At 42.5% G+C, this 27,210-nt stretch overlaps 1 protein-coding gene across 8 annotated transcripts in view; it reads left to right on the forward strand.

The window, feature by feature from the left end:
• Window positions 1-1,142: 1,142 nt before the first annotated feature.
• The window catches only part of PRDM1 (PR/SET domain 1), a 113,170-nt gene continuing 87,102 nt past the window's right edge, over window positions 1,143-27,210 (forward strand). The window contains exons 1-4 of one of the 8 annotated variants that reach the window (XM_084961669.1): window positions 1,143-1,402; window positions 2,024-2,152; window positions 7,772-7,936; window positions 8,055-8,134. The gene's annotated coding sequence lies outside the window, so the exon portion shown is untranslated. Of the gene's footprint in view, window positions 1,403-1,938; window positions 2,153-2,690; window positions 2,759-7,771; window positions 7,937-8,054; window positions 8,135-27,210 lie in introns of those variants that run through there. The other 7 variants (XM_084961648.1, XM_084961686.1, XM_084961654.1 and 4 more) reach the window with 7 other exon arrangements.

Consider the following 27,210-nt stretch of genomic DNA (forward strand, 5'->3'; position numbering starts at 1 on the left):
CTGCTTCACAGGTTGCTGCTACACCCAGGACATAGCAGGTCAGACATTTACAAATACCTGTTAGGTATAATAACTTTGTTTCACAAATATGAACAAAGGAATGGGCTAAACCCATATTAGTTGATCAGAGAATGGTTTCCACAGTGTGTTAGTGATAATGTAACTGTTTTCAATATTCTGAAATCCTTTTTCTTTTCTTCTTCTTTTTTTTTAAATCTTTTTTTGCCCTGCCAGGCATGTGGAAGTTCTTGCCAGAGACTGAACGAGAGCCATAGCGTGACCCAAACTGCTGCAGTGACAACGTGAGATCCTTAACTAGCTATGCTGCAAGGGAACTCCTGAAATACTTTCTTTCTTAAGGTGAACTTATGACTTAGGACTCTGGGGAGAATATTTTTAACCTAATAGAGGGTAACTAGCTGTAGTCATAGACAATAAGTGATAATAGGAGGTAAGCGTCCCAGCACTCACATTGGGTAGTCAGCCAGGCCTAGGTTTTACAGACTTCACAAGGTCATTCCTCAGCCAGTGCAGAGCTCTCTCCCAACACTTTTGCTAAACTGATTCCAGTCAAGTCACCCACGGATTAGAAGTGAGATGGCAGCCATCATCAGTGTGTTTTTTAAACCAGTGCTGCTTCTTAGGTTGCATAACAAGCTACCATTGGTGGTCCTTTACTTAATCAAACCTAATAAACTACAAGGAAGACTTTCCTCATCAAAACCAAGTTACCAAGTCAGCACTCAAAAGACGAAGCTCTGACTTGCTACTTTTGATTGGGACGCGGGGCGTCCTAGTAATTCGCAGAACTTTGCGTGTATCCGTCAGCTCAGTTTTACCCTGGAAAGGCAGGAAACACCGGTTCCTGGCCCCTCTCCTTCCTGGGAATAGACTTGGGGGTCAGCGGCCCCTCCCCCCCAAGCAGTGCAATCCTTATTTCTTCAGAATGCCAACTTTTTGTACGGGTGACCTCAAAATCCTTTTTAACCCTCCACCCCACGCCAACGCTCGTGTGTAAATCCCAGTGCAGAAAGTGAAAGTGGGCTAGGGGCCTGGCTGCTGTTGCGGAACGCGCGCTGGGGGTGAGGGCGGGTCTTCAGGACGTCCTCCCGTCACGTGACGAGCGGCCGCCCAATCCCAGCGGGGCCGTGCCGCGCGCGCCGACTGGGCCGGGGAAGCGCTTTTCTGTCAATGAAAGTTGTCATTCAGGCTGCTACAGACTAAACACAGTGTAAAGAGGGCTTTGCACCTCTTTCAGGTTTAGGTCCTCCTTCCCACCCCCCGCCCTGTAGATGTGGAGAATCCGACGTCCCGAACTCGGGGTTCCCGGACACTGTGCACAATCCCTTTCATCAGACGCTAGCTACCTACTTAATGCTGGAAAGAGCACTTCCTTTTAGGTGTAAGTCTCCAGGTCGGCCCAGGAAGGACTTTGGCCTCAGTTCTCTCTGGTTTGTTTGCTGAGAAAGGGGCTAGCTCCTTCCTCCAAAGCAGAGGAGTATAGTGATGATTAGAAAGAGTCTGAAGTCTTTGGGCCCCAACATGCTCCCGAGGAGTCTGTGGTCGCCACATTTACTCATTTGAGAGTGGGGAACCTGTGAGTCTCTGAAAAACATCAGATTGAGTCAGAGCTCAGCCCTTCTTTTACAGTATTTCAAATGACTTTGAATATTTTCTCCACTGGAATCTTTATGCTCAACTCAGATTTAAAGAACAATTTAAAGGAACCGGAGTCCTGATGGATAGTTTTGTCCTTTCCAAGAATTCTGGGAGGCTTAACTGTAGCTTCACGGTTTTTACCCCCAATATTCACCGCGAAACAAAAGTTAGCTTTCCTGAAGTCAATAACAATAGGAGAACTGGTTTAATCCACCTCTGAGTAGGCAACCCCCACCCCCAAGTCCTCCTTCACACTCCAACCTGCCCCTAGGTATGTTTGTGTAATCAGAGACTGATTGTAGCTGCCTCGCCATTTCTCCTGGGAAAGATTAGCTTGCATTCATTGAAGTTGCTTGTTTTCTAGATTTATCTAGGCGAGCAGAGAAGATGCCACTCGGAAAATAGCTGGGTTTCCTGCACGACGTCTTCAGGAGCTGGCTGAACTGCGCAGGTGTGCGGGTTTTGATTGCCATGCCGAGGGCGACGTTGAAAGGTCTTTAAAATGTTACGTTTGCGATTTTAGGAAATAGATTTTCCAAGAATCAAGACTACAGTGGCAAAAAATATTTGGGCCAGGATTTTAGTGAAGACACTCACGCCCAGTGTTAGTAAGAAGTGTGGTGATTTGGGGTTTTGCTCTTTGGATCCCTGCTTAATCTGAAACCCCGGCAGTGCTGATAGGTAACTCTCCTGCATTCATTCGTCGGTATTTTAAAACGGTTTGGAAAGAGGGACGATAGGATTGATTCGTACGGTTTGTTTGAAGAATAGAGTTCCCGTGTCACCAACTTGTAAGGGTAAATGAAACCCAGAGTCGGATACAGTTTATTTTTGGATTGTTGTAGTTGCCGAATTTATGAAATGTGAAGGGGAGCAAGGATAGCTGCGTTAGTTGAACCAGGGAAGGAGCGTTTTTACTCTCCAGTCACAGAAAATCTTCGCCCAAAGTTTTAAAAGGCTTTGGGATTGTGGCGGGGGGGTAGGGGGGTGGCCTAGGATCGGGAGTGGCTCCGGGCTTGCGGCTCTCAGCCGGCCTGCGGTGGACGCTGTTGAGAGTGGACTGTCCACCGGAGACGGCGTAGGAGGCCGGGGGGTCCAGGTAAGATGCGGCTAAAGTTGGGATCTCGCTCGGGACAGGCTCTCCCCCCGGGGTCACTGTTGAAGGAGCAATTTCCACGGTGAATTCTACGGAGCTCAGCGTGTGTGCAACTATCGGCTCTCGATTGGATTACATGAGCCTAAAATTGCGTAATTAAAAAGAAAAAAAAAAAAAGCCCGCAGCGAAGCTTCCGTTGGAAGATGAGCAGGGACCTGACGCCGCGCGGAGATAGCTTCTCAATTAGGCACCTTTCCTCTTGTGCTCGAGCTTCTTCCTCTAGAGTCACTCCCCCTTCAAAAAGGGGGGTGAGGGAATAAGAAATGTTGTGTTCCTTTGGACGAGATGAGAAGGAAAGAATTTGGAGTCCTGAATCAGGTCCAGAGGACTCTTGACATAGGTTGAGTTGTCATTTTGTCTCGAGGTCTGCGGGTCTCCGGGACAAGTTTCCAGAGAAATCCTTTCCCGGATGCCCCTGAGGTCACAAGCCTCAGAACTTCCTAAGGGTAGCTTTCTCCTAGCAGATTTCGCGGCTCGGATGACCGGTGTATACACTGGTCAATTGCAGCGCGCGTGTCGGAGGGTGCCTGGGGGACGCACTCCCGCGTCCGGGTGCCGGGTCACGCAGTCCGCCAGTCGGGTGACACAGTGGGCAGGTTTAAGGAGCCTCCTTAGACCTCGGAGCATACCTAAAGCTTGATTATTGTTATTGATTTTTAAATTATTTTTATTTTTATTTTTTGGCCAGGAGAGAAGAGGGCCCCTTGTCGAGAGGATTAGAGTGCGCTTTTTCTCCCACCGAGCTCGCCGCCTAACTCCTCCGCAGCCGCGCACTTCCCTCTTCCCGGTTTTGAAAGCCAGAAAGATGAGTCAAATTCAAACGCTGCGGAGTAACAATCCGAGCTTCCTGCCCAGTCTCTTCCTCCTTCCCTTAACCCCCTACCCACGTTCGTTTAGGTCCTCCGTTCGAGGCGCGTCTATAGGTTAGCCTTGAGAGGAAGAGGGTCTGGGCAGGTGCCATCAGGAGGCACCTACCCTGTGTTGTCATTTCTCTTAGGGGGTCAGTGAGCCACCGACTGCCTCTCCCCTTGATAACCCGGCTGGGCACGTGAACTCAGCAGTGTGGGCACTTGAGGAGATGGTCGGATAGGGGGGTGGTTTCTTTTTTCCTTTTGCAGCAGAGCCTTCTAAGAAAAAAGCGTCTTTAAAAAGTTTTAAATATTTTGATATATATAGAAACGAAAAACAAAATTTCCAAACGGGAGGCGGGGAAACAAAAGTCTGAGGTGTTTCTCCTCAACGGTTATTGCTGAGGCTACCCTTGTGCAGGACCAGGACGGGAAGAGCGTTTCAGAAGGGAATTGGCTAAGTAGACCCTCTAGCAGTAACGGTAATAGGAAAGACACAAGTGGGAAAAATAATAAAATGCACAGTAGATACACGATGCAGATGATTTGAGAAGCTCTGCTCCCATTGAAAGCCTTGCGTGAAAAATGGTTTGGTTGCTTTCACAGTATTACGTCTCCCTTTGAATTAAACTTTTTTTTTTTTTTTTTTTTTGTCCATCAGCCAACTAGACTTGGTTCCTTAATTAAGAGGCACAATGAAGTTTCTAACAGATGTAAGCAGCCACAAAGTCTGATCCAAAAGAGTCAGTGTAATTAATTTTAGGGGACATCTTTAGTTTATAAGGTCTGAAATTAAAATATGATGTCTTTTAAACATTGTGGTACCAAAACACAGGGAAACATATTTATTCCAGAGCCTTGTAGCGACACCATTTCCTTGCTCTGTGTTCAATGAGAAAGGCTTCCTTCTGTAGGATATGGCTCCTCTCCTCTCACTCCAACACTTCTTTATTCAGACTTGATGTCTTTCTGATCACAAAACATCTCAGGAAATTTTGCTTTTAAGATATTTCATGATTTAAAAAAGTCAGCAAGGCAAGACGAAATCCTTGACATAACAGGTGGTCCTGAACAGATCACACACATCTTTTTCTTAATTAGCTCAGTGTTATAAAGACTATGCCCCAGCAGCTAGTTGAAACATAGTTTTAGAATATGCATGATTTAATCTGAATGAATGTTGCCAAACTTCTAGTATAATGAAATATAAGCACAGAGGTCAAATTCTTTATAATAACTGTCAGGTTAATGTGATAATCATTGGTTCTTCTTGACAAAGTGAAAGTTAATTAATGATTGATCATTTCTAAATTGAATATAAAACATCAAGACAAATTATTAAGTCAGATATCCAAATACATCCAGTTCTTAATTCTTATGGTATTCGGCCTGTGATATGTTAAAGATTTGGCATTGTAAATTGTGTTTCCCAAGCATTGGAAAGGAGCAGAAAGTTAACATGTTTTCTATAGCATTCAGCCCCTCCCCTGACAAAAACCTAAGGTTTAGATTGTATTTTAGTGTGCCATGTTTTGAAATCATTTAATGTTGATCAAACTTCAGCCTCTATGCAAGAATGACTGATTATCCTTCAGTAGATCTTTATGGCTATTTTAAATAGAAGGGTTTTTTTGTTTGTTGTTTGTTTTTGTTTGTTTTTTAAGTAAATACTGAGAAAGAATATCACAAAGTCAAGTCTCTTTTGGGGAGTTCACATTCATCTGAGTCTCTGGGCTCATAAGTGCATTTCATTTTATAGTGATAACGTCTTTGAAGGGGACATAGACATATATTATCATCTCCTTTTGACAGAGAGGGGATTAGAATCCTATGGTTCTGACGTAAATGTTGTTTCTGCTAAATAGACTGTCTCCTGGGTTCAAGTCATATCACCAAGATTTTGGTTTGCCATGTAGGTAAGGAAAAAAAAAAAAAAGAAGAAGAAGAAAAAAAAAATGCTGGCCTTGCAAACACTACTGCTTATTTCTCTGATTCCTTCACTTACCTGCCCTGCACTGTACACTTAACACTATATACTTACAGGCTGCTGAGAAGTTCTGAGCAGTAAAAATCTTTTTGATGGGCAATCTCATTTAAATGACTGATATGTATTGGACACACACTATAAGGAGGGAAAGGTAAAATTCGGGGGGAGACAGGAAACCCAGTGTTTACAAATAAAAATGGCTCACCAATAAACATCAAGTACTGGGATGGATCATGTTACTTTCCCTCCAAATTCTTTTAATAGCGGTATTTTAAGTTTTGTGCTGAGTAACTTCTCCTAGCTGTCTAAATTGTTGGTGAGCTTTGTCCTATATCACAGAAAGCCAGAAAGTGTGGACCAGGATTATAATTTTTAAAATCATTTTTCTCAGTTTGTTCTCTTTAATACTAGGAGAATTGCTTAACTGACAGCACAAGTGTAATCCTTTCTAAACAAAATTACTTAATTGTTCTTTAAAGTTAATGACATTTCTCGATTACACTTGAGGGTCTCATTGTATTTGGAAAACTGTCCAGTCTTGTCTCCCTAACTAGTTAGAGGTGATGGTGCTTCATTTAGAACTAAAGTTTCCCTAAGGACTGTGATCAGTCCACTTACAATTCTTTTTTATTAGAAGTAGGTTGGAGAGGTTGTCCTTAAAAAGTTTCTCTTTTCTATACTTGTAAAAGGGGTTTTGAGTTATTTCTTTACCTATTGGAAATTAGAAAGATAAGTAGAGGCAATACAAACTACTGGAAATTACTGGAAAATAATTAAAAAGGGAGATCTCTGGGCTTTATAATGGGCATTTGGAGGAGAACTTCAAGAGTTGAACTGAAAAAAGGAACCATACCAACTATTTCAGGAGTATTTTATTGTTTGGTAGTTTAAAATGTTGGTTTCTTGCCCTTCAAAAATGTACCTCAGTTCAAAGATCTTTCTTCCAAGATTTTAGCCACATTTGCTCCTAAGTTCTAAACGGTTCTGTAAACAAAGTTGCTTGTGTAAGCAGTGAAAAGCTTTGTACACCAAACAGAATGTCTTTCCATAGTTGCCTGAGTAAAATATGTGTGGGCTTTTCCCTAATGAAAATTTAAATATGGCTCTGCAAATTCTAATACAATCTGTGGATAATATATGAACAAAAGCATGTGTGTTAAATATTACCATTGCAAAAGAAAAATGCTGTGCTTCTTTTGACCAGAACACTTTTAAACTTTAGCAATAGTGAGGATCTTTGCTTCAAAGAAAAGATCACTGCACATAGTATTTATTCGCATCTGACAATTGAAAGGCAAATTTTTGTCACTAATTCACTTAGTAAAGGGTACATGCTTCAGCAGATTCTTATTTTCCATTAATATATGTAATTATAAAGTGCGAGGAATTTGAACGTTTTGAATTTTGCGTATTTTTGTTACAAATTTAATTTGCACCTGGTTGTGGTTTTCTAACTAGTTTGTTATTACAGATTAACACTGCTGCCTCTCACAGTATTTCATACATGAAATATCTGTGAAGTATATTTTGAGTCTGTCAAACTATAAGTTTGTAGCAAAATAGTCACACTTTTAAAATTTTTTAAATTAAAAGGATACTTTAAATATGAGACATACTTGAAAAACAATTTTAGAGTTTTATAGTGGATAATAAATATTTTCTGTCCCTGACATAAATTAATCTAAAAGATGTAATATTTTGGTTGATAAGAAGTTTAGACTGTAAACAAACTCATGAGTCAGATGGATACACTGAATGGTTTCCTTCTGTACCTTGGACAGTTAATTTTACTTTATTCAGATTTTTACCACTCCTGGGATTGCCATTCTCTTCATGAGTCAGACTCAGGGAGGCTAGTCCACCTAATTTAAAATAAAATGACATCAATTCCCAGATTTTCTCAGTACTTCTTTCCTTCCTCTTACACCGTTCCTTGGTCAGCCCAAGGGACTATTAGCCAACTTTCATCAAAAGGAAACTTTTTATCATTTATGGTTCTGTCTCTTTTAGGCTGGTAACATTCACCTTCCCTTACCAGGTTATTACAAATCAACCTGGCTATGGTTTTGCATTGGAATTTTAAAAAAGATAATACTCATGTACTTTTTCATCCAAATTTAGGAAACATATCGTGATCCATACATTGGAACAACATTTATAAGGAGTTCCCATTGTGGTGCAGCAGAAACAAATCCAACAAGTATCCATGAGGATCCAGATCCCTGGCCTTTATCAGTGGGTGGGGAAGCCAGCATTGCTGTGTGTGGCTGTGGTGTAGGCCAGCAGGTACAGTTCCAATTTGACCCTTAGCCAGGAAACTTCCTTTAAAAAAAAAAAAGGAAAGAAAGAAAAGAATATTTGTATACACAAGTGACACATAATGCTTTTGTTTGTATTAACCTAGAGCAAGACCCCAGCTTCCAGAAAGTTTCTGGGAAGTGATAAGAGGAGGACTGTACCCTGGAACCAGGGAGAACCGGTGTTGTAAGTACACAGCAAACCCAATGTGCTTCCAAGTGGTTCCTCATTTTGAACATTTCTCCTTCTGGTTTCTCTCCTCAGTTTTGCTCATTAAATACTCTCGATGGTCCAAGTAGACTTGATTCCAAGGGAATACTTTGCTCAACCAGTGGCAATCCTTCTGTGGACTTTGATGGCATTTGTTACCCTTTCTGTGTTACTTGTCTTGCATGCAGTCATCTTGGACATTAGTGTCAGCGTGTGATGGACTTAAGGATAACAGGACTGGCATTCCAGTCCCCTGCCCTCAAGTCATGTGCTACTGGCTCAGGGCCTCGTTGCTGTAGAAGAGACCTGGACCCAGAGTTTACTCTGAAGCTTTTGTAACCTTCAGAGTTACTGATCTGCAGTGCTTTGGTTTCCCCATCTGTTCAGCAGGGGGAGTTGAGATGAAAGGATATTGAAAAAATATCCAGCCAAATCTGAGGGTATCAGAGTATTTTCAGAATACTTGGTTTTAATTTATGTCATTTTTAAGGTAGGGTAAAATATATCACCTTCTTTTATTTATATATTTCAAATATACCCCAAAACATAGAGAATAATATAATCAATATTATCTTCAATGTACTTATCTCTATGTACCTATCTCTGAGACACAACAAAGCCATCTTTGTTTCAAGTTTTAAAAATATATACATTTTATGGAGTTCCTGCTGCAGCGCAATGGGATTGGTGGCCTCTTGGGAGTGCTGGGACACAGGTTCAATCCCCAGCCTGGCACAGAGGGTTAAGAATCCATCATTGCCGTAACAGCTGTGGCTTAGGTTGCAACTTCAGCTCAGATCCCGGATCCCTGGCCCAGAACTCCAAATGTCAGGGGGCAGCCAAAAAAAAAAAATAATAATAATAATAATAACAATAAATGCATTTTATTTTTATTTTTTAATTTATGTATTTTGGCCACACCCACAGCATGTAGAAGCTCCTAGGCCATGGATTGAACCTGAGTCACAGCAGTGACAATACTGAATCCTTAAGTGCTAGGCCACTAGGAAACTCCTAAAAATATACATTTTAATGTTAAAGACTCCTTGTCTTTTTTGTTTGTTTGTTTTTTTGGCCACACTTGTGGCCTGTGGAAATTCCTGAGCCAGGGATCACACCCATGCCACAGCAATGACAATGCCAGATCTTTAATCCATTGCACCACAAAGGAACTCCTAGTCCCCTTAAGAGTCCATTTCTTTGTTTGTTTGTATTTTTAGGGCTGCACTTGAAGCATATGGAGGTTCTCAGGCTAGGGGTTGAATCTGAGCTGTAGCCGACAGTCTACACCACAACCACAGCAACACAGGATCCGAGCCACACCTGTGACCTACACCACAGCTCATGGCAATGCTGGATCCTTAACCCACTGACCAAGGCTAGGGATGGAACCCACAACCTTATGGTTCCTAGTCGGGTTCAATAACCCCCAAGCCAGGGCAGGAACTCCAACAGTCCATTTCTTTTTCCTCTCTCCCTAACCAAGGTAATTCTCATGCATAGGTTTTAGACTTAATACATTTGTATGTATTCATTGTATTGTTTTGTTTATTTTAAAAGCTGACATAAATAGCACCTACTGTATATGTATGTTCTTTTTAACCAAACATTATGGGGTTTTTTGAGATTTACCCACACTGATATATGCTGCTTTGGTCCAGTTCCACTGTCAATGCTAGTAGTAGTCCATCAATGAACATACCCTCAGGAATTTATCTATTTTGCAATGTTTGCCTTTTCAAATAATGCTGCTATGAAATTATTATACCTGCCCGCTCATTCACAGGTTGTCTCTCTAGAGTACTATGCAGAAATGGAATGGTCAGTCACAGGCTATGCATATTTTCAGCTTTGCTCCCACTAAATTGCTTTCCCAAATATTTGTACCCATTTACACTGCTTATTAGCAGTGAGTGAGAGTTTCTGCTGCAGTTATATTGTTACCAACGCTTCATATGGTCAGACTCTCAAATATTTTCCCACTTCAGATGAGTATAAAGTAGTAACTCATTCTTGTTTTAAATTTTCCTAACTGCTTGTGAGACTGTACATTAGACATGGCTTTCCTCTGCTGTGAATTGCTTGTTCTTTGTTTATCCTTGTCGTATTTGGGATGGTTTATTTTTCTTAGGGATTTATCATTCTTTTGCTGTTCTGGATTCTAATTCCTTATTGGTTATGTTTGCTGTAAAAATATTTTCCTGTTCTGTGCCTTAGCCAGGCATGGTTTATGGTGTCTTTAAAAATGGATACGTTTTGGGAGTTCCTATTGTGGCACAGTGGAAACCAATCCAACTAGAATCCATGAGGATTTGGGTTCAATCCCTGGCCTCCCTCAGTGGGTTAAGGATCCAGCATTGCCATGAGCTGTGGTGTAGGTTGCAGGTTGCAGACATGGCCAGCAGCTGTAGCTCTGGTTCGACCCCTAGCCTGGGAATTTCCATATGCCTCGGGTGTGGCCCTAAAAAGCAAAAAAAAAAAAAAAGTACGGTTTATTTTTAATATCATGAAATATTTTTCCTTTAGAGTTTGTGTTTTGTCTCTTGTTGAAGGAAATCTCCCTTAGCCTGAAGTCACAGGTGTATTTACCTATATTTTCTTATAAGTTTCACGTTGTTTTTAATCTACCTAAAATGTATTTTTATGTTTGGTATGGGGTATAAATCTATTTTTCCTCCTGGATGGATCTCTGATTGTCTAAGCACCATTTATTAAATAGCCCATCCTTTTCTTTTGCTTTGAAAATGCCACCTCCATCAAACATCAGATTCATACATACATTTGCATGACTCTTTTCTTTTCATTGGTCTCTGTCTATCCAGGTAGCAGGACAGTGGACTAAATGCTTTATGTCTTGGCATCTGGCAGGGTATATTCCCCAATCATATTCTTCAAAACTGTCTTTATTATTCTCGGCCTTTTGCTTTCCCCCTAGATTTTGGAGTTAGTATATGTACTTTTTCAAAATGGAAAAACAGATTATAACATTTGAGGGGATGCTAATATTGAAAATAACTTTCTGCGAAATTTCAAGTTGGACATATTCATTTAATATTTTTGCTCTTTAAATTCTGGATCTTCATTGAGCTCCATTAAGACCCTAAACTCTCCTCAAATCTACTTCTGAATTTAGCTGTCCTTAATTTTGGTGCATGAACAGAGTTGGAGAAGTTAATTTGATTTTTAGAAAAAAAATCAGAGTTTGACTAAGCTGAAAAGTGCTCGGTGGCAAAAAATGAGGGTTTTTGTTTTCTTAAGTAGCATTTGAATTGAGATGTAGAGGTAAGGCCAGGTAATCGCTTTCTTTTCTCCTTTTGTCATTAAGTAGAGCTAGAACAATGGGTGTTATTTGAGAGCTGCCCTTCTAACCTTTGCTGCTCTTAAAATGCCTTCAGGTCACCACATGTTTCTTAGCGGTGTTTTAATTTTTTAATTTAATGTTTAACTTCAGAGAGAATCGCTTAGAGACACTTAACCTTGCTGAGCTGCATGGAAATGGGATAATAATATCTACTGGTGACGTAAGGGATTTATTTCATAACATCTTTATTTGGGGGCGTGATTCAAAAGAGGATTGTCAGAGTTATAGCTAATTGAAAAATCACTTTGAATGTTTTCATCCTTAAGGCATCTAATATTGGAAATGAATTTTAATGTTAAAAAGTAGGGAAGATTTCTAGGGCTTTGGTCTTTTTTTTTGAAATGTATTCTGCTTTATACAAATGTAGAAAAGGCTTTGAATTATCCTCATTGAATATGAATTTACGTCCTGATTGTTTTATAGATATTTGGGGTTTTGTTTTCCTTACTTACTTCATTGCTTTTGTCCACTGGAAGAAGAGATGATGCTTAAGGCATTCAATTCATTCCATTCTATAATTTACCCTGGGTGTTTATTGACCCTAGGTGTTGCTGTGCACACCTGTAGAGAGTGCATTTTCTGGTTCACAGTGCTGAGTTTTCTCATTTTCTCATCCACTTTCTGTTTTGAGCTTTCTTTGGCCACCTTCCTCAACTGTGTGTGTGGCCGAGAGGAAAAAACACAACAAAACAAAACAAAGACCCCACAGAGTTAGCCAAGCTCCTTTGGCGCTTTCTACGGGATCATGGTGTTTGGGAGTTTCTACTTTATTATAGTGCAATGGTTTTGTGATTATTTTTTCTGTTCTTTAGTTAGTTTATTCCGACTTAGTAAAGACAAGATAAGCCTAGGCAGAGACTTCTTTTTCCAATACACCTAGGGATAGACAGTTGGAATTGAAGATAGTCGCTTATATATTCATTCCCTTATTACACATACCTGTACATATTATGAAGAGAGTGGCTGTAGAATGTACTGTCCAGAGCAGGACACTTTTGAGAGTGAAAGGGAGCATTTAGAACAACAAACACAAACCAGGGTCTTCCCTGGCAAACCCCCAGGCTCTGAGCAGTGTGTATCATGCTTTCTATAATCAGGAAGTTTTTTAATAACCTAGTTAACTCTCTCAGGAAGGGAAAGGAAGGGCAAGAATTGATTAGAAGGGAGGGGGAGGCGTCTGTATAGGCAATGAACCTATTCATAGAAAACAAACAGCCAGAGACTGCAGGTTTATTGGGTGCTAAGTGTGCCCTGGCTGTAATCTGCTGGTTTCATTGAATTTACACACCCTTAGTCCTGCTTTTCTGGAAGTTGTGCCTCCCCCTTGCTTCCTGATTATCTTTAGACATTTTGGAAAAGTATATAATGGACACATAACATTGTATTAGCTTTAAGTGTATTCATCTTAGACCTTTAAAAAAATCGTCTTTAGCTTCTGCATTTCTTTTATCTTGGATCAGTAACATACTCCTGGCCCTAGTCTTTATTACTAGTTTTCTTATTTTAAAGTTAGATTCATTAGATTTCCAGGCCATTTGCTAGGCAAATCAGTTGGCTATTTCTTTTAGCCATTGGAGAAGAAGGCTTCCTAGTCAGACATTCCCATTCAAGTCATTCAAGTCATAGGACTTGTAGGTGCTTGTTTTGGATTATAAAGAATCTGAAAAGAGCCCAGGCTTTCACCTCAAGTCTGGATCTGGCTAATTTGGGGGCCTTGCAGGTGGCTCGCAAAGCAGAAGGGTGTGTTCCAGCATTGCGGCTTTGCAGTTTGCCTCTTCCTCCGAAGGGAGAGTGGGTGGTCAGTGGAGGAGAGAGCGATGGAGGAAGGGTTGCCTTTCTTTGTGTGGCCGACAGGATGGACAGTGTGTGGACTGTTTGGGAAGGAGTCATTCTGGGTTGGTGGGTTCTACCCCTCCCTTTTCTGAAATCTATACTCGAAAGTACAAAATATGGGAGTGTGTGTTTGCTGATGGTCAGATCAAAGGTTCCCAGGGGGTGAACTACCTGAAAAGGGAAAGGAGAGCAGCTTTCTGCAGCCTGACCTCTACCTGCTCTCATTGTAACTGGGCTTGGGATAGGCCACTAGATAGAAAGCCGCTGGGTATGCTCTCCCCAGGAGCTTCTGAGGTGGAAGGTGTGGACCTGTGTATGGATATGGTAAATTGGAGCCCTCTAGGAGGTAGGGAAAAAAAAAGACAGTAACATACACGCTAACATAAATATTGAAGCAGGTTGTTCAGCTTTCACTGGAGCCCCTTGGCTTAGAATTCTTTTGTTCAACAATAATGAATGTAACTCTTGACTAATACTGTATAAAAGACTGGTATTTGTGGCACCCAAGGGAAGCGTAACCTGAGTAACTTCTTGACCCTTTACAAATATTTACAGGTTGAAAGAATATAGTTTGACCAAAGAGCCCAAGTGATTTTGTAGTGGTTTACCTTCTGGTTTTCCTGCAGTTCAGTAGATAACTTATCTGTTTAAAAAAAAAAAAAAAAAAAAAAGGGAAGGTTTTTCTTTTTGATGGTGGTGTCAAATTATTCTATACCTCATTCTTTCCCCTTTAAGGGTTATTGTGCTATTGCTTTGTTGTTTTTAAGTTTTTGGAAACACAAGTCTGGTGAATTTTTTGGGGGGGAGGCTGCTGATAGTGGTAATAGCATGATATGCTGTTATGAATATATGAAAGCACTCTAAAATCTTTTATACATATTGGCATGGTGATTAAAAATATATCACAGTTGGTATACAACTACCTTTTCTTAGAAATAGATGCTGAGTTAAAAATACGTCCTTGTGAGCTCTTCAAAACAACTGTTAGGAATGATATCTTGGTGCAAAGGACAACAACCTCCCCCGCAAATAAATGTTTTTATGGAAACAACAAATTCCTCACTAGATTTCCTGTTCTGGTTTGTGGTTCTAATAACGTTGTACGTTTACACTAGTACTGATAACTTTAATTCTCCAGTCTCTTTGTACAGTTAAGTGCTGGCTGGAATCTTCTCAAGGCAGAAAGAATGACATATTCAAGCAGTCTTTGACAGTGTTTAAACACCCCTTATCAAAACTTAATTTCCATGAATGATTGATTTTGGCACTTGATGGAAGGCTGAAGAATGTTCAATTACCCCATTTTCATGTGCTAATGAAGCCGAAAGTGACTTAAGGGGATTTCTTTCTGCTGGGGCAGCCTGTTTGGATATGCACATGACTTCTTAGGTTTCTCTCTCAGGGTTTGTCTCTGCTAAATAGTTGTTTTATTGAGTAACTGTGGCTAATCTGTCTGCTTGGCCACAGGCCTTGGCCTTCCTCTGTAGAGTGGACTGTAATTAGTGGAGCTGTCAAACCAGGTGTTTAATTTCAAGAGAATTTATTTTGCACGAATCTTCCAGTAACTTGCAAAATCAATGAGGTCTGGATTTTCTGTTTGCTCACAGACATTCCTTGCGTATCAGGTTTTGAGTAAAATCAATACAACTGAGGAAAAAGTAACCTTCAGTTCCAAATTTGGAGTTGAAAAGCTTGACCATTACATTCAATTTTTCACACACTGCACCAGAATTTTTATTAAAATCTTTAGCCTAAGCATACATGTAAGTATACATGTAAAATTTAAGGATGTCCTGACTTCTTTTCTTGAAATGGAGCTGAAGGAGGGAGGAGAAAAGTGGCACTAAGATTCTTCCCCCTATAATATTTGTTGGTCATAGATTTAAATCTTGATGATTGTGCTACATGTTCTTTATTGTTATTATTAAAGTATAGTTGATTTACAGTGTGCCAACTTCTGCTGTAGAGTACATGTTCTTTTATAATCATCTTCAATCTAATTTTAGTCTTAAGAAGCCAGAGAACTTTAGATCTCCTTCTGGTTTGAGAGTCCCATGGGGTTTATAAATCTGTCCATTCCAGAAAAGTTATTTCTCTGGCTTCTGAAGACTTCTGAAGCCGGAAGGAAATCACAGGATGATTTCATGAGTCTAGATGAGCCCCTTCTAGTCTTTTAGGTTGGAAACAACACCAGTCCTTATCCAAAGTGCCTATGACTTCACGGTTCCACCGCCTCCTAGGAAAGATCTGACTCCCCGAAGCATGGAAAGTGCTGGATTCCTGAGAGAGCAGATCCTTGTTTAGACTGAGGAAAACATGTTGCGTGTAAACACTTAAGCCTCTCCTTATGGGTGTGTTCAAACTCAGCCAAGACTCATGGTGCCTTTTTTTTTCTCTTTCCCCCCTTTTTTCTTCTTCTCTCTGCAATGGTAGAGATGACCTGTCTACACAACAGTTGAGTCATTGATGACTGGGAAGTCTGTCTGGGTAAGAAGTAGCTTTGCTTCCTCAAAGGACCCCTGCCTAATGAGCTTGCAGTTAGGAGAATTTAGAAAGTTTCCCTTCTAGGCTGAACCTAAACTCTGCCTAAATGGAAGCTTGAGAGTCTTTGAAAATGTCCATCAACTTCAGGCATCATTTTATCATTTTATCATCTGTTTGTCCTTAGAAGACATCTTCCCTTTTCCTCCATTCCTCGACTAGTTATCCACCCCCCACCCCGCCACCCAAAACAAAAACAAAACAGAAAGAACAAAAGTGAGACCATTACCAGATAGAAGCAAAGTATTTTCGGGGTTTGGCTGGTACACGGAATGGAGAAATGCTGCCTTCTTTCCGGCTCGGCAAGGTGAAGGCCACATACTGGGCCCCTCTTTCCATCAGAAACTGCTTATCTGCTTCCTACTCTGGCACTGTGTTGTGGGGCAGGAGACTCCCCCTGGGAAGCAGGAATCCCCCTCGTGGCTTCTCTGCTGGGACAGCAGAGCAAAATCACCTCATTCCCTGGGCCAGAGGATAAGTTTAAAATGTTCTTGGAGTTCCCGTCGTGGCGCAGTGGAAACAAATCCAACTAGGAACCGTGAGGTTGCGGGTTTGATCCCTGGCCTCACTCAATGGGTTAAGGATTTGGCATTGCCGTGAGCTGTGGTGTTAGTTGCAGACACGGCTCGGCTCTTACGTTGCTGTAACTGTGGTGTAGGCCGGCAGCTGTAGCTCTGATTCAACCCCTAGCCTGGGAACTTCCATATGCTGCAGGTGCGGCCCTAAAAAGTAAAAAAAAAAAAAAAAAAAAAATCCTGACTCCCACAGTGATTGTTTATGCCACTTGCATATAATTTGGAAGGTGCCCTAGCAGATGATAACACACTGTACTCAAATTAATTATTATTATTTGCAGTTTCCCCAGTGTATTTCACGAGGGCTTAGTCACAGTTATATCTGACCTGTTTTCCTTGTAAATACTTCCTCTTGGTTTTTCTTAGTTTGTTGCATTTCCATTTCACATGTTCTCAGGAGCTGGTGAATCAAAAATTATTTAGGACAGAGGAAACTCTCAGTTTTTTTCCTATTTGAGCAGACTTTTCATAGAAAATGATCTGCTCTGTGACATCTTCCAAATTATATGGAATAAAGATGAGGGGAGTTGGCGCTTAAGTTATATTCAAAACTAATATTCTGGAGTTCCCGTCGTGGCACAGTGGTTGACGAATCCGACTAGGAACCATGAGGTTGCGGGTTCGGTCCCTGCCCTTGCTCAGTGGGTTAATGATCCAGCGTTGCCATGGGCTGTGGTGTGGGTCGCAGACGCAGCTCGGGTCCCGAGTTGCTGTGGCTCTGGCGTAGGCCGATGGCTACAGCTCCGATTCGACCCCTAGCCTGGGAACCTCCATATGCCGCGGGAGCGGCCCAAGAAATAGCAAAAAGACAAAAAAAAAAAAAAAAAAAAAAAAACCAACCAAACAAAAACTAATATTCTGAAAGTTCCTGTTGTGGCTCAGTGAGTTAGGGACCCAACATTGTCCCTGTGAGAACTCATGTTCAAATCCTGGCCTCACTCAGTGGGTTAAGAATCTAGTGTTGCTGTGCCTGTGGTATAAAGGCCTCAGCTACTGCTCTATTTTGACCCCTAGCCCTGAAATTTCTTTGTGCCACAGATGTGGCCCTAAAAAAGAAAAAAAAAAGAAAAACGCTAATTTTTTTTTTCTTATTTTTTAAGGCCGCATCTACACCATATGAAAGTTCCCGGGCTACGGATCCAATTGGAACTATAGTTGCTGGTCTACACCACAACCACAGCAACACCAGATCTGAGCTGTTTCCGTGACCTACACCACAGCTCACAGCAACTCTGGATCCTTAACCCACTGAGTGAGGCCAGGGATCAACCTGCGTCCTCATGGATACTAGTAAGATTCATTACTGCTGAGTCACAAAGGAAACTCCAAAAAAACCCTGATTTTCTTGGTATTTTTATTTTTTATTTATTTTTATTTTTATTTTTGCTTTTCAGGGCCACACCCTCGGCATATGGAGGTTCCCAGGCTAGGGGTATAATTTCAGCTGTTACTGCTGGCCTACACCACAGCCGCAGAAACGCAGAAACGCAGGATCTGAGCCACGTGTGCAATCTACACCATAGCTCGCAGCAATGCCAGATCCTTAACCCACTGAGCGAGGCTAGGGATTGAACCCACAACCTCATGGTTCCTAGTCAGATTCATTTCCACTGCACCACGACGGGAACTCATTTTTTTTTTTTTTCTTGGTACTTTTAATCTCCTAAATTTCTTGAGGCTTTTAAACAAAGGAGATAATTTAGACATTTCCCATTTTGTCTGGACTCTTTCCTACTTTTTTATTCCTTAGGATCTTCTCTTACTGTCCCTCCTCACTTGGGGGTTAGCAAAGCAGGGCCTGCCTATCTACTCCTTTTGCATCACACAGGCCAGGCTTCTTTATGTTTTCCTCAACTCAACTACTAAAGACTGCAGCTCAGAGCACTCCCAGTGCCCACCTTTCCTCCATGACAGCATCAGCTTCAGCTTCCTAATGTACTCGTTGGGGCGCCCCAAGAGGCCAGGGCCCCCCTAAGAGGCCAGGGGCCCAGCCTGTCCTGTTCCCCTCCCTGCTGTATCCCTTTCACTCACAGGCTCTTTGCTCAGTGACAAACATTATCACTTTGATGAAATCTCTTTTTATCTCCAGAGCCTCTAATGGCTTTATATTATATACAAACTAAATTTCCAGCACCTGAATCCCGCATTCTTGTCAAAGCCTTTTAGGAAATGGCCCCAAGGATTCTCACATGACTCACATTAGTGGGAGCTCTTTTTCGGGCTCACCATTCTTCCTGTCTGGGTCCAGAGCTGCCTCACCACTCTGTTTAAGTATCTCTCTGGACCTGGGCACTGGATCCCTAACCCTTTGAAAATCCCACTCTTTCTTCAGCCCCTAGTGTCCTCTTTATAACATCAGTGAACACTTACCGAACAGTTACTGAGTGTCCAGGAGTGGGGTGGGGGGCACAGGGGTTGGAGTGGGGTACTGACAAGCTAAGTCAAGCGGTTCCTGCTTTCTAGGATTTTCTTCCCTCCCCTAATTGGCAGGCAGGAAGGGACAGCCCTGCTGGGAACAACTGAATGGAGGAGGGAAAGTGGCGGGTGTTTAGTGGTACCCCTTTCTTCATCTCCCTTTCTCTGGGGCTTTACCTGATGCTTTGCTTGAAATAGATGTACTGTGACCTGTGATCCCTTTCCCCTCTCGCTTGTCCCAGCTTCTGCTCCCATTAGCGCCACCCATCTGAAATCTCCTCTCTTTCAACTCTGCTTTTCACCAAGGTCCCATCCATGGCCAGACATCACCTTTTCCTCCTGAGGGCCCCAGAGACTGGGCGTGATTTCCTGGTGACAGGGACCACATTCAGCCTTGTGTCCTCATCTTCCACCTCTAGGTCCTGCTACCTCCGTCTGAATCCCTTTTTTTGTTTGTTTGTTTGTTTGGTTGGTTGGTTGGTTGATTTTTAGGGCTGTACCTGCAGTGTAATGGAGTTTCTCAGACTAGTGGTCCAATCCAAGTTACACCTGCCAGCCTGCACCACAGCCAGATCCAAGCCACATCTGCCACCTACACCACAGGTCATGGCAACGCTGGATCCTTAACCTACTGAGCGAGGCCAGGGATTGAACCCACAACCTCATGGTTCCTAGTCGGATTCATTTCTGCTGTGCCATGATGGGAACTCCTGAATCGCTATCTTAATTATGTTTTTCGTTTTCTTTTTTTTTTGCATTTTTAGGGCTGCACCTTCGGCATATGGAGGTTCCCAGGCTAGGGGTCTAATTGGAGCTACAGCTGCCGGCCTACACCACAGCCACAGCAATGCTGGATCCTTAACCCACTGAGCGAGGCCAAGGATCGAACCCGCAACCTCATGGTTCCTAGTCGGGTTCGTTTCCACTGCACCATGCTGGGAACTCCCCTATCTTAATTATGATTATCTCCCCTAGAACAAGTGAATGTGGGGTGTCATACCTTGGTTTTGCCTCTCAGCATGACAAAAACATTTTGCTTCTCAGCCTGACGGAAGGTATTTGAAGCAAGGGCAGTGAACAAAGTCCAAATGAATCAAATATAGTGGAATGATGTATGTGACCATCAGATTTTTTAAGTTACTCCTGTGCTTCAAAGTGGCTTCATTCCAGTTGCAGTTTATATTGTAGCAGATATTAACATGGGTTTTCAGGATTATTTTCTTTTCCTTCGGGTCCAGAGATCTGGATCACACTAAGATGAAGAAAATGTTTAGAAAGGCTGTACCTTTACTTGGATGAGTAATAAGCCCTCTTTAGATAAATCACTCCCCCAGGGTTATGTTTTGATTTGCTTTTCCTATGAATGCTGCTCATTTCAAAAATTCACACATATTCAGAGCAGTAGTAAAGGAGGAAGAGGGTTCAGAAGATGTGTCTACATTGATCTATTCGGAGGAAAGAAAAAGCTCTATCTGGGTGGAGAACAAACCAGTGAATCAATGAATCAGGGGTGCTAGTAGGAGAGAAAGCACTAAATGAGAGAAGGGGATAAGAGGAGCGGATGGAGACCAGAGGCGGTTGCTGCCTTGACGGGGATGTGATTGCTACTGCTCCTGTGATCCCTGTCATCACATGGCAGGTCAGGGTCTGCAGAAGTCCAAAAGACCACTCAGAAACCTGAGGGTACCCAGATGTGCCCAGCTCCCCTTCCTGTGGAGTCTGGTGAGGCTGCTTTAGGCCTTCTGCAGGCTCATTTAGCTTAAGCCTCACAGCTCGAGATCCCTAGGAATCTGGTGGGCCCAACCCTTTAATTTTTCTCCTATGGAAAAGAACGCCTTTTTCAGAGAAAAGTTTATTTAGAATCCTAATAAATAAATAAATACATCAGGAGTTCCTGTTATGGCTCAGCAGGAATGAACCCAATTAGTATCCATAAGGACATGGGTTCAATCCCTTGCCTCACTCAGTGGGTTAAATTGCCGTGAGCTGTGGTGTAGGTTGAAGATGTGGCCTGGGTCCTGTATTGCTGTGGCTGTGGTGTAGGCCTGAAGCTGCAGCTCTGATTTGACCCCTAGCCTGGGAATTTACATATGCCATGGGTGCAGCCCTAAAAAGGGGAAAATTTTATTTATATATATCATATATAAACTTATAATGTAAATTTATATATATATATGCACATACATACATATATATATATATATCCAGAGTTCCCTGGTGGCTCAGCAGGTTAAGGACCTGGTATTGTCACTGCTGTGACTCTGGTTATTGCTGAGGTGCAGGTTTGATCCCTGGCCTGAGAACCTGTGCATGCCTCAGGTGCAGCCAAAAAAGAAAATCACTGATTGCTAATATTATTAATTAAATCCATAATAATATAAGCTTATTTTATATATTTAAATTTAAAATATTTATTATGAGATGAATCAGTTCAATTCTTCTTGAATCTCAAATACAAAACCTATGGTTGTGGATAATGGTGGTAGTCTTTCATCAGCTTGGGCATCCAGTTAATTTCTCTATGTTTTTCGTGTTCAGTTTATCAAAATCAATTTCATGATGGATTGATTCAGTTCAATCTATGTTAAGACTGATCAATCTTGTTACATCCACCATCAATTTCTCTTTAAAATTTTTCCTTTTTGGCAGTTCCCATCATGGCCCAGTAGAAACAAATCTGACTAGCATCCCTGAGGATACAGGTTCGATCTCTGTCCTTGCTCAGTGGGTTAAGGATCTGGCGTTGCCCTGAGCTGTGGTGTAGGTCGAAGGTATAGCTTGGATCCCGCATTGCTGTGGCTATGGTATACGCCTGCAGCTACAGCTCCAATTCAACCCCTAGCCTGGGAACATCCACATGCCACAGGTACGGCCCTAAAGATTAAAAAAAAAAAAAAATTTCCTTTCTGTATTTCTAATTTTGAAGTCAAAAAGCACCACATGCTGCTGTGGACCTGTGTCAACGACACATGCCCTGCGAGGGGTTCATGTGTTATCATACAACTCACTTTTGGCAGAAAATCAGCCTGGAACGATTACCCCAAACCCTTTCTGGGATCTCACTGAGCTCTTCCTGTGGGGACTGGAAGTCCATTCAGATAGCTTTACCTGTATGAACTTGCTCAAGGCTATGATTTTAATAAGACTCGTGCCAGGCAAGTGGCCATTTAATCAGTAATGCACATCTGAGGATTTCAGCTGTAACCACAGAAGAACAGCAGAAACGTTCTGCAGAACCCAGTTTGCAAACTATTGCTCTGGCACACCCGGCACCACTAATCCCTGAATAGTACAGCTTTTCATCATTATTGTCCTCTCTCATTTGGTCTTTTCATCTTGGAGTAGTTTTCTTTTGTTTGTTTTGCTTACCCTTTTTTTTTTTTTGTCTTTTTATTTTATTTTATTTTTTATTTTTTAGGGCCTCACCCATGGCATATGGGCATTCCCAGGCCAGGGGTCGAATCAGAGCTACAACTGCCACCTACACCACAGCTCACGGCAATGCCGGATCCTTAACCCGCTGAGCAAGGCCAGGGATCGTACCCACAACCTCATGGTTCCTAGTCATATTCGTTTCCACTACACCGTGATGGGAACTCCCTAGTTTAATTTTTTTTTTTTTTTTTTGTCTTTTTGTCTTTTGTTGTTGTTGTTGCTATTTCTTGGGCCGCTCCCGCGGCATATGGAGGTTCCCAGGCTAGGGGTTGATCGGAGCTGTAGCCACCGGCCTACGCCAGAGCCACAGCAACGCGGGATCCGAGCCGCGTCTACAACCTACACCACAGCTCACGGCAACGCCGGATCGTTAACCCACTGAGCAAGGGCAGGGACCGAACCCGCAACCTCATGGTTCCTAGTCGGATTTGTTAACCACTGCGTCACGACGGGAACTCCTAATTTTTTTTAATTACATGGAATTGTTACAGGTATTACCCAAGATGTAAAAAGGCTGAAGTGTGTCCCTTTTCATGACAGACGATCCCAGATGTTAGCCACTATAAGGAACCTCCAGTGGCTGATTTTGGCCTGGCCTGTGGAAAGGGAAGCTGGCACTCCACTGCGAACATCTTGATTTTTTTTTTTTTTTAAAGGGCCGCACCTGCGGCAGGTAGAAGCTTCCAGGCTAGGGGACGAATCAGAGCTGCAGCTGCCGCCACAGCCACAGAAATGCCAGATCCAAGCCGTGTCTGCGACTACACTACAGCTCACAACAATGCCAGATCCTTAACCCACTGAGAGAGCAAGGCCAGGGATCCAACTGGAGTCCTCACGGATACTACTAGTCAAGTCTGTTACCGCTGAGCCGCAATGGGAACCCCAAGACATCTTGATGTTGACAACAGTTTTCTTAAATCTAAAAAGGCCTTCGGTTTTGCATGTATGTGTGTGTGTGTGTCAGAAACCTGAATTCTCTAGGCTATCTGTAGACTGGACTATGGAGAAGAGTAGGGCTATTTTGGGTCTTGCCTTCCTGGGTAGAAGTAGGATGGCGTGTGAGTGAAGTAAGCTCTGGACAGGTGAGGAGGAGCAGGACACTCAATGCTATTCTCACCAAAGACCCAAGTCAGGAGTTCCTCATTGTCTCCTGCCTTCACTTCCCAGCCCAGAAAGCCTCAAAAGGTGGTGGAAGGGGAGTTCCCGTTGTGGCTCAGTGGTTAGCGAACCTGACTAGGATCCATGAGGATGCAGGTCCGATCCCTGGCCTCTCTCAGTGGGTTTAAGGATCTGGCATTGCCGTGAGCTGTGGTGTAGGTCGCAGACACGTCTTGGATCCCAAGTTGCTATGGCTGTGGTGTAGGCCAGTGGCTACAGTTCTGATTGGACCCCTAGCCTGGGAACCTCCATATGCCAAGGGTGCGGCCCTAAAAGCCCCCCACCCCCCCAAAAAAAGGTGGTGGAAGGAAGACAGGTCTCAGAGGCAGAAGTCTTCCTTAGTTACGTGATTCCTGTAATGCCGATAGACAGTGGCATCTGCAAAGGGGGTGAGACTTAGAAGTGGCCCTTGCTCACCTCTGCATACAGTGTAAGTGAAAACAGTGTGCTTGGTGGCTAGAGCCCCCAATTCCCAATCAACCTGCTGCCAAGCTCCCACTCCCCACCCCCAAAGAGAGAGCCATGGTTATTCTCGCTTTGCAGCTTGCAAACCTCCCCACAGTAACCAGGTGAATGGTTTTCTAGAGCAACTCCAGAAAATCCAGTCATTCTGAAGAGTTGAACCTGACTGATACATTCTAGGAAAAAGATTACTTGCTCCTTTATATATTGAGTTGCTGATTTTAAGTTTTAGAATTTGTTTTCTGCTTTTTTTTTTTTCCCGTTGATTAGATGGCTGAATAAATATGCAGTTAGTTGTCTAAGACCTGCCATGTCCTTTTTTTTCTCTTTATATGCTACTCTTGGACCATAGGTACTTGATATTTGCAAATGTACATCCATCATCCCTTCAAATCCTTTAAAGACAGAAATAATGGGCAGCTGCCCAAAGTGAGCTTACCTTCACTGTGCATGTAAATCCCCCTTTGACCTTTCCTTAAAGTTCCACTTTTATTCGAGGGTCATCTTCATGAAGAACCAACACATTTCGTCTTAGTTAGTGCTGCCAAGAATTTCAGAGGAGCCCACGCGGACCAGTAGAGATACAGATGCTGAAGTGGCTGCAGGGCTTGCTCAGTGTGTGGGTCTGGAACCACACCCTCCACAAAGTGAACAGCCCACATTTTAGAACTTAGTGGTTGTTACATAAAGATCTGTTGAAATGAATGACCCAGATTCCTGCTTGAGAAGAAGAACTTGTCAGAGACCATCATGTTGCTCAGGAATGTCAGAACCACTCTGAATGGTTCAAACAGTAATATTAGATCTGTTTATTTATGGGGATGTGATCTTCCACTCATTTCCCATTTCATTTAAGGTGAAATCGATGCTCTGTAGCAGAGGTTGGCAAGCCCTTTCTGAAAAGGGCCAAATAGTAAATATTTTAGACGTTGGATGTGTCTTGGTCTACTTGGGCTGCCATAACAAAATCCCACAGATTGGGTGGTTTAAACTCTGGAGACTGGAAGTCTGAGGGCAGGGTGCCAACATGGTGGGGTTCTGGTAAGGACCCCCTTCCTGGCTGCTTCTCCTCTCATGGAGGCAGGGCCAGTGGGGAAGGGTTGGGGGATGCAAGAGCAAACTCTCTGGTGCCTCTTTTTATAAGGGCACTAATCCCCCTCATGAGAGCCCCACCCTCATGATCTCACTGAACCTAATTACCTCCTAAATGCCCATCTTCAAATACCAGTATATTGGGGGTTAAGGCTTCAACTTATGAATTTATGGAGGACACATGTCAGTCCATGGCAGCAGCCTATGTGGTCTCTGTCACAGCTACTCCATTCTGCTATTATAGCACAAAAGCAATGGGAAAAAAAAAAGTATGCTGAAGTTTGAACTTCATGAATTTTCATATGAAATCTTGTCATGAATTCTTCTTCTTTTGACTTTTTTTCCCAGTCAAAAGTAACACTCCATGTTATCTCATGAGCCATAGATAAACAAGCAACAGGCCAGACTTGGCCTTTGGGCCAGAGTTTACCAGCTGCCGACTTAGGAGGCCACACTTACCTGGCCCATTCTTACTTCTTTGACCTCTTACTGCTCCCTTCTCCCCACCCCGGTCCAGCCTCCATGTTCTGTGACAGTCCTTCCCCAGCTCTTTCCTGTGTCCCTCATTTGCCAGAGACTGGCCCTCTGCCTTTATTGGGTTTGCTTGCCTCCTCACTGGGGCCTTTCCTAATGGTGAGAGCTTCCTCTGTCCTCCTTCCCCATCACATTATCCTGCTTCGTTTTGTCATTCCATCTGTCACTGTCCAAATGTGTGTCTTGTTTTGTTTACCTCTTTGTTGTCTGTGTCTAGCCAGAATGCTAACCCCATGAAGGCAAAGAATTTATTGGCCGGCCTTGTCCACTTCTGTGTCTGGAACCGTTTCTGGCACATCAAGATGCTCAAAAAATACTTGGATAAAAAATATTAAATGAGTGACCTGGGTGAATGCAAATGCTGAAGATCTTAAGATTTTTAAAAATTTTGAAGCCAAATCCTTTTAATATATATGTTATCTACCTTTGGTATGTAATAGCTACTGCTATTGTCACTTCTAAATTTTAGATTTATCCTGAAAAAATATAAAGCGTGCTTTTTTTTTTTTTTTTTTTAATAAACTGGAAACTTAAAAGGCAGCAGTTGGTTTGCTGGTGACAGGTGCCTCTTTCTGTCTTTTAATAGCCAAAGTTGTAAATTACTGTGATCAAAATAGTTTGGGGAAAATGATGGGCTGGATTTTGTTTGTTTTGTCTGTCTTTTTTGCGAGATGGGGTTGAGGGGAAAGGAAGGAGGCCCAGAGACAGAAGAGGTTCATAGAGTTCAAGGCATGGTCCCCTGGGACGCCCAGTGAACTTCCCTAAATTGAAAAGAACAGAGCCTTGTCCTTGCAGTCTGAGTGGTGGTCATCCAGAGGCCACCCCCACCTCAAGTGTTCCCTTCTCTAACTCAAAGGTGGGGAGGTTTCATTTCTTCCTTTCTTTTACAAGGTGGTAATCTCTTAGCTGCCTATGGAAATAAGGCTGCTTTGAAAGAGGAGCTTTACACCTTGTAAACTTTTCCCCCAGGGCAAGGTTAGCCATCCTTAATGCTTCTTGAAGTTAAAGTTTCTTCTTTTCTCTCTCTCTCTCTCTCTCTTAACTTTTGTTAATGAAGTAGAAAGTGAACTTCACTGCACTTGTTAAAAAGTGCTGTTTGGGCAAAGAAAAGAAGACTTAAATGAAAAGCAAGTGCTAGACAATGAATACAACATGCCACCTTTTGTGTAAGAAAAGGAAAAATCTTGATATCTAGTGTGTTAGATAAAAATCTAGATATTAGATTACAATCTATGATATTAGATTAAAATCTAGATATTGTACTGGATAAAATCTAGACCTCTATTTGTGTTAGCTTCTGTTTGCTAAAGAAGAAAGACCAAAAGAGTCTCTGAAGGGCATGTGGGACTGTGAGGGCGGGTGGAGGGCAAGGCTGGGGATGGGACCAGGGTGAGACTCATCCTGTATTATCTTTTTATATCATTCTGACTTTTTTTTTTTGGTCTTTTTGGCCTTTTCTATGGCCGCACCCAAGGCATTTGGAGGTTCCCAGGCCAGGAGTCTAATCGGAGCTGTTGCTGCCACCCTATGCCAGAGCCTCAGTAACGCCAGATCCGAGCCAAGTCTGTGACCTACAATGAAGCAAAGCCAGGGATCGAACCCACAACCTCATGGTTCCTAGTCAGATTCGTTTCCACTGGGCCACG

Source organism: Sus scrofa, chromosome 1, assembly GCF_054392235.1.
Source record: "Sus scrofa isolate SSC_HxYL_T2T_F1_AM1 chromosome 1, Sscrofa_HxYL_maternal_Yorkshire_Landrace_v2.0, whole genome shotgun sequence".
In the NCBI taxonomy this organism is placed as follows: Eukaryota; Metazoa; Chordata; class Mammalia; order Artiodactyla; family Suidae; genus Sus; species Sus scrofa.